We start from the raw sequence: 7,140 nt of genomic DNA on the forward strand, positions 1-7,140 counted from the left end.
AGCCTGACAGCCCAGCGGGGGTTGAGAGGTGGCTGTGAAAGAAGGAAAGGTGGCAGGACGGACCCCTGAGGTCCATCGTGGCTCCGGAAGGCTGCTCTCGCCCTCTCTCTGTTCCGTGCTCATCTGGCACTGTCTTAGGAGAGCGACCCTGGCCTGTCCGCAGCAGCGAGGGAGCGGCAGTGACCGCTGTCGGGGTCGGCCGACCTCCTGCCACCGCGGTGGGGCCAAGCCCGAGAGCCATCTGGGTGGTCCTCTGCCCTGGACTCCCGGCCACGCTACGTGCAGGGTCACGACACAGTCATGTTCCTTGGAAAGGAGCATTTTAGTTTATGGCCCAAGTAGTTTGGAGGGGGGAAAAAAACACCCCATAAATGAGTTGCAGACCCCAGGTCACCTTGCGTAGAACTGGGACACATCGAGCAAATCTGACCCGCTTGCCCCTTCCTACAGGAGCTGGATGGGGTCTCTAACTTTGCTCCTTGTGGCCAAGAACTGTCAACGCCGCTGTGGCTCTCTGAGGAGTTGCGGTAGGAGTTGAAAAGGTCCAGGGTCATCTGGAATTAGCAGCCCGGCTCACAGGCAGCTCTTCTGTCTTCAGAGGGCATGAGGGCAGCTGTTGGGAGGCTTAGGTGGGGACTGGAGTGGGGGTTCCCTCTCTGCCGACGGAGAAAGCGTGTGCTCAGGGGGGACCGTCCTGCGGGGAGAAAGGAGGGGTCTGCCCCCCAGGAACACCCCAGCTGGTGGTTAAGATCCCCCTGCAAACACAAGCAGGTGGGAAGGATGAGGGGAGACTGTCAGGAAGACAGAAAGCAGGGAAGAGGGAGAGAGGGAGGCGAGGGGGAGGGAGCCCCCTGCCCGGTTCAGGAGTGGCAGTGCCTTGAGAGCAAGCATCTGCAACAAGCTGGGGCGGTAGGGCACTTGGGTTTGCACAAAGCTGCATCCACGTATTTGCAATGTTGGACTGACGCAGAAATGGATTGTTTTTTGTTTTTTGTTTTTTTTCTGGAAGCATCCCATTTCTTTGAACTCTCCTGTGCTTCTGGCAGGACCTGCCTTTCACAGCCCCCCCTCCCTCCAAGCAGGGCACAGGAGGTGGGCACACGCCCCGGGCCCAGCGGGTCAGAGTGCCCCCGTCTCCCCGGGAGGGGCCAGTCACTCCCTGGGCAGTTTGGGGCGCTGCGCTGGAAGAAGGTGACCCGAGGCTACTGGGCAACCATTTCTCTGGTCTCGTGGAGAACCCACCCGCCATAGTCGAGGAGGCCACCCGCTTTGGGAAGGAATATAGATGGCATCCCGGTTTTCCCACTACTGGATCCCTCCACCCCGTCCCTTCCAGTGACGCCCATCAGTGTGTCACCTCCCTCTTCCCGCTTCTCTCAATTTGAGTTACATTTCTGTCCCTTGCCACCATAGAAGCCCCGACCGTGAGAGGGAATGTTTCGGCACAGGGGGCCTGCAGTCTGTGAAAACAGCTCGCCAGTATATAGACCGGCTGTAGACTAATGCACAGAGTCAAACAGGTATGTATAGCTTAGCTTGAGAAAGTCCAGGCTTTTCAGGCCCTTGAGAAACTGTCACTGACCTACGGCAAATCCTTCTTCCCCATTCATCCAGGAAGCTTCGTTAATGGGGTGAGTGCATGGAAGGAGAAGAAAGTCCTTACCCACAAAGAGGCCATGCAGACCTCTGGTTGATGGAAGGCTGCTGTCTCTGGCAGGTTCTGGGGTTTGAAATGGAGTTCGCTGCTTGGGGGATGCCCCGTCTCAGCGAGAGCCTGCCCTCCTACTCGGGGGGGCCTGACGAGGCTCTTCTCCAGAGGGGACGGCCTTGTGCCTTGGAGCGTGTAAGTCGCTCTCTGCTCCGAGAGGGCGTTATTGCATATGGCCCATAGCCTCCAGCACTGGCTTCAAACACAGACCATCTGTTGTCCAGACTTCTTGCTCTTTGCAGCCTTCTCTATCACTTTTTCTGAAGCTGGGAACATTTCCCAAACCAACAACTGTCCGGTCCGCAGTGTTCCTTGCTGAGTGTCCCCACAAGAGAGATGGGGGACACGACGAATAAAGCCAGCCATCTTTGCTTCCCACTCTAGCAAAGGGACCGCTTTGCCAGGCTGCAATCATAGACCACTCCTGTCTTCCGCTTGCCTTCACGTGGTATAAACCGTCTAGAAGATGGTGCAGGAACTTCAGATGATTTCCCCCCACAGATCCCTAGAAGCATTGGGAGAAGGATACATTTTGTCATGAGACAAATTAGAAGTCAAGACCAGGCTCTGGGGGCACCTGGCAGTTTAGTCGTTGGAGCTTGTGATTCTTCATCTCAGAATTGTGACTTCAAGCCCCATGTTGGGCATGGAGCCTCCTTAAAAAAAAAAAAAAAGACCAAGTTCAACTACTTGCTTGCTTTGGACCTTGGATAAGTTTTGTGAACCTCAATTTTCTGCTCTGTACAATGGAGATAAGAATGCAATAGGGCTTGAGACTGGTTCAGCTGTGAGCAACAGGGGTCTGCTTATGGTGGCTTGAAACACTCATAAAAGACATCCAAGGGTGATTGTTGCCAGGGTGTGGAGAGAGGGTGAATGGGGAGTTAGTGTCCAGTGGGTACAGAGGTTCAGATTTACGAGATGAGAAGTGTGCTGGGGGGGGATGGCAGGGGTGGTTGCATAGCTGTGTGAATGTACCTAGTACCCCTGCATTGTAGGCTTAAATATGGCTACGATGGGACATATTATGTTATGTGTATTTTAACTCAAAATATAAAATCACAACTAAAAAAATTTAATTCAGAAAAAGGATATAAGGGCTCCCGGCTGGCTCAGTTGGTAGAGCATGTGACTCTTGATCTCAGGGTCATGGGTTCAAGCCCCACACTGGGCGTGAAGCCTACTTAAAAAAAGAAAAAAACAAAAAAACAAAAAGGATGTTTGCAAAAAACAAAGAAAAGACTTCCAAGGCAGGCAGTCAAGGCTTGTAGGATAGATCTGTGAAATCATGGACCCGGGCTCCTTCAGTCTTCCAGTGCTAGTTTCTTTCTAAAGGTCTACTCATGGTCCAAGGTGGCTGCTAGAACTCCAGCCATTACATTCCAATCTGTAAGAATGAGGAGGTACATTCTGACTCACCTTTTAAAGAAGTTTTTATATATTCTTAAATTTTTATTTTTGAGAGAGAGAGAGAGAGAGAGAGAGAGAGAGAGAGAGAGAGAGAGTGTGTGTGTGCGTGAAAGGGGGAGGGACAGAGAGAGGGGAAACAGAGGATCCAAGGTAGGCTCTGCGTTGACAGCAGCGAGCCCGATGCATGGCTCGAACTCATGAATTGTCAGATCATGACCTGAGCCAGAGTCGTACATGCACCCGACTGAGCCATCCAGGCACCCATGACTCACCTTTTTAGAAGCCGTCCCCGAAGTCCACCATAAAACTTCCACTTACGTTCCACTGGCTACTAGTGAGTCACGTGGTCATGTCTGGCTGCAAGAGAGTCTGGGGGAAAGGTAATTATGGGAGGTAGCCTCTAAATTGGCCCCAACAATCCCTGCCTCCTGCTGTTCACTCCCTTGTGCAATTCCCTCCCCTTGAGTGTGGGCAAGACCTAGTAGCTTCCTTCTAATCAATAGAATCTGGCAAAATGTGGGGAGGTCACTTCTGAGATTAGGTTACAGAAAGATGGCGGCTTCTATATTGGGTGCCCTCTCTTGCTCCGAGGAAAGCCAGCTGACATGTGAGCTGCCCTATGGAGAGATCCATGTGGCAAGGGACTGGTGTCTCTGGCAACACGAGTGAGCCTGGAAGGACATCCTGCCTGTCCTTCCACAGCCCTGGTGGGCCATCTTGACTGCAGTTTCATTCGTTTTTAAATTTTTTAAGTTTATCGATATATTTTGAGAGAGACGGAGACAGCACGAACGGGGAGGGGGCAGAGAGAGAGGGAGAGAGAAAATTCCAAGCAGGCTCCACATTGCCAGCACCGAGCCCGGCACAGGCTCAAACTCATGAACCGTGAGATCGTGACCTGAGCCGAAACCAAGAGTTGGATGCTTAACCGACTGAGCCACCCAGGCGCCCCTGCAATTTTTTGAGACACCTGATCCAGAAAGCTCACAACACTGACCCACAGAAACAAAACATGTTGTTTTCAGCTGCTAAATTTTGGGCTCTTTTGTTACACGCGACAACCAACTGATACGCTTTCCCAAGTGAACACATTCCCAGGGTTCTGTGAGTAAGGAGGAAGGGAAGATGGGCCTGGGAAGCAGCCAGTAGTCACTCCCGCCCCTGCCCTACCTGTTGTAAGGATGAAATGAGGAAAGTCTATAGAGTGCCCACCTACCGTGTACCTGCACCCAGAAAGGGCCCAGACCGAGGTGATTCGCGAACGGCCCCGTCCAGACTCTACTTCCCAGGCTTCTTGCCAAACTCCCCCAGGAGATGCCGTTGTGCTATGACTTTTATTCCCTTCTCCCTTCCTCCCTCTCCCTTCCACAGCTCACACCCCCACCGACTCCACCAAATCCAGCCCGGAGAGTGACTACTCCTGCAAAACCAAAGGTCCGCGAGCCGGCTGTTGGGCTCACAAAACGGTGAGACTTCAGAGGAACGGGGGCTTAATCCAGCCCCCCTCTTACGCTCTGAACCCCTCTGGAGTGATATCCTTGCCTTCTCCTCTACCTTTTCTCCTGCACTGCTCTTACTGAGGCAGAGCCCAGGGTTTGGAGCACTTGTAAAGTTCCCTAGTTTTGTCTTTGTCTGTGTCTGTCTTTGTCTGTCTTTGTCTTTGTCTTTGTCTTTGTCTTTGTCTTTGTCTTTGTCTTTTTTGTTTTCTTTTTCTTTTCTGTTTCCTTTTTCTTTTCCTTTTTCTTTTTCTCTTTTAAAGAAATTGCATTAGTTGAACCCCAATTTTCTCTCCCCAAGGGGAGTTGAAGTCAGGTTTATGGGACATGAGGAGGTTTTTGAGTGAATAAGCATCGTATTTTCTCCTGGTTTCCCTTTGAGCTTTTGAGGACTTTTCCTCTTACCTGACCAGAAAGACCTAAGGTCTGTACAGTGTCTTGAGAGCCTATTCTCCATGTGTATAACTGGGAGAAAAATCTAGAGAATGCTCCCCTGGGTTCCACAGTAATGTGTGCACCTAACTAAGGCAAGAATTGAGTCTCCCTTTGTATTATAACCTCCAGGATGCAGGGATTTTTTTTTTTTTTCACTGTGGAAGCAGGTGGACTCCCAAATCATTTCACATACAATGAAAATCTCAGTTGTTCAGAATGGGTTGATAACGACCAAGGCCTTTCAGTGAAAACAAATATTCCAGGGACAAACAAACAAACAAAAAAAGGACAAGTCCCAAGACTTTACTGATGAAAGATAAAATATGCCAATATTCTGGCTTGTTATTTTCATTAGTGAACTAGGATATACAAGGACTTACAGAAGAATGCTGTGTTAACACGCTTTCTTAAATTTGAAAAATTGACTTAAATACGTTTTTAGCACGACGTCGCAAACGCTTACCGGGTTCCTGCAGAGGAACTCTACCAGTATGAACGCTGTATGAGCAGAGAACTGTCTACTCATGTCTCCGTGAACACCTAATTTGAGAAGTCCGGCGTGCCCTGGGGAGGTAAGGCATGGAGAGGCCAAGCGCTCTGACTTTAGAAAGTTGTCACAACAAAATGACGCGTGGAGTGGTTTAACACCCTCTCCTCTGGGAAGGGAGAGCAGACTGAGCCGCGTGAGTGAGTGGGTGTGTGCTCACACACACGCATGTGCCCAGGGGGGCTTTGCGCGGGAGAGGAGGAAATTAACACTTCTGCTCCGATAAAGAACAGGAGCGTTTATAAAGCAGCAGGGAGGTGGGTATGTGCCTAGTTTGAGTCCTGGCGATGAGTAATTGATGGTCTTCAGCTTAGCGACAGAGTTATAGACCCGTACCCAGGTGATTGCTTTTCTCCACACCGAACTCTGCCATTATATTCTCTATTAGGAATTTGATACGCTGGAAAGACAGTGAGTTGGCTGTTGGCTAACAACGGGCCTCTTGTGTCATCCGTAGGAAACATTACCTTGCGTTTTTGTGACCCTGGCGTCAGTATTTAGCCAGCGGCAACTTCCTAGCCCTCACCTTTTCAGACCCCGGGGGGTGGCCTTGTAACCCCAGAGCTAAAGCTGTGGGTACAAAAGTCACTGGTCAAAGGGTGTCCGGGTGGGGACCCCGTGCGCACCAGGATTCATTTGGGATGGTTTCCCTCTCTCAGCCTGGTTTCCCCCACCCCATGCTCTGTGTGCACCCCTTCCCACTGTCGTGGGTGGTCGTGTGTTTGCAGCGAAGCAGGACTGTTCTCTCTTATGTTTCATCGTGGGAGCCAGCCTCAACTGGAAGGCAGCGGGGGTCTGGGTGCATGGCTGTCTTGGGCTGGACAGGGAATCCAGTGAGGAGAGAACATGGTGGCCTCACCCTGTTTGTGGGGTGGGTCCCAGAATCTTCTGCGTGAAGCTGGTGCAAAAACTGAGCCCTGAAGAGGTTTCTAAGGGAAGCACCAGCTTGGGAGGAAACAGGTAGCCACTGGCCATGGTTTCTAAAAACAGTGGCGCAGCAAGGGAGTAATGACCAGGTTAGGCTCTCCGTCAGGTCAGTGGCCCAAGGAGGGAGGCTGGTGAGGGGACGTTTCAGGGACTCACCGATGCATCTTTACTTTTTCCTCCTTAAAGATTTGGAAGAAAACTTGATTTTTTTTCCCCCTCTGTCTAATATTCAGCACTCTAAGAGACTTTTGTCCCAGGAGGATGTCCAGGTGTTTTAGGACTTCTCACCTGAGGCTTGGAAAGTGCCAGACAGGGTCATAACAGTGATAATAAGGACAGGCATTTATGGGCCGTGCTGTGAGTCAGAGATTGCTCTAAGTGCTTTGTGTGTGTTTAACAGCTGACCCCTGGCTCAGAAGAGGCAGATAGAGGGGCTAGAGGCTGGTGGGGGTTAGCAGTCAGTAGCCTTCTTGCTGGGATCTGCCATCATTAGTTAGATGAATGAATTTCACTCCACAAACGTCATGGTCCTTTTTTTTTTTTAACTTGTGTATATATATATATATATATATATATATATATATATATATATATATAATATATAAATTCAAGTCAGT

Source organism: Panthera tigris, chromosome E3 (assembly GCF_018350195.1).
Source record: "Panthera tigris isolate Pti1 chromosome E3, P.tigris_Pti1_mat1.1, whole genome shotgun sequence".
In the NCBI taxonomy this organism is placed as follows: domain Eukaryota; kingdom Metazoa; phylum Chordata; class Mammalia; order Carnivora; family Felidae; genus Panthera; species Panthera tigris.